This window comes from Eumetopias jubatus, unplaced genomic scaffold (genome assembly GCF_037043125.1).
Source record: "Eumetopias jubatus isolate StellerSeaLion01/CBP00866 unplaced genomic scaffold, mEumJub1_p1.0 scaffold_5, whole genome shotgun sequence".
Classification (NCBI taxonomy): domain Eukaryota; kingdom Metazoa; phylum Chordata; class Mammalia; order Carnivora; family Otariidae; genus Eumetopias; species Eumetopias jubatus.
The window spans coordinates 127,228,304-127,229,075 of NW_028274811.1; positions in this window are offsets into that span (position 1 = coordinate 127,228,304).

Below are 772 nucleotides of genomic sequence, written 5' to 3' on the forward strand. Positions count from 1 at the left end.
AATAGGTCAGCAGTTATATGCTCATTAGCCACAGGAGTGCCCATAAGCAGTTAAGAATTCATGGGATTTCCAAACTGTGCCAACAGCATGGCAGTGTCCAAAAGTATATTTGTGTAAATTTCCGTGTAAGTAGTAGCAGTGTTTCCTTCTGCCAATGTGCAAGCTCTAGTAAGAACCATGAATTCAGCCACTTGGGCTATTTTACAGTGGGCAAAGAATATGCATCCAGTGTTTCATGTTGGAAAATGATGGCATCATGAGTAATTATGTGTCCCTGGAAATTTTGTTTACAGGAGCCATCCCCAAATGGACATGGGCTTGCATTGTCTGGAGGGATGTCTGAGAGATGGTCTTGTGGCTTTGAAACCATATGTATAGCTGTAAGGCAATCACGGGGAACAGAGCAGGGCTCCCATCATCAGAGAGGGCTGGTCAAGTAGCTGGACGCCAAGTGTTACAACGATGGAAGATGATGGAAGGCTTAGTCAAAAGAACTTGTTCATAAGTGGTCTGTCACCGTCCAGAGAAGCACTGTGTCTTATGAATGTGAAGAGAGCAGACGCCGTGTGGGAAACACAGAGGTGAATGGAGGAGCCTGTCGATCGAGGTGGCTGCTGTGGCCTTGCCCATAAGCATGGGGGCATATGATGCCACAAGATCTAATTGGCATGAGAAATAGGCTCTAGGCCAGATCTAGGAGGTTGCCCTGGAATGCCATTATTTTCATGGCAGTATTATGAGAAGGTGGGTCAAAATTAAGTAAGCCATGAAA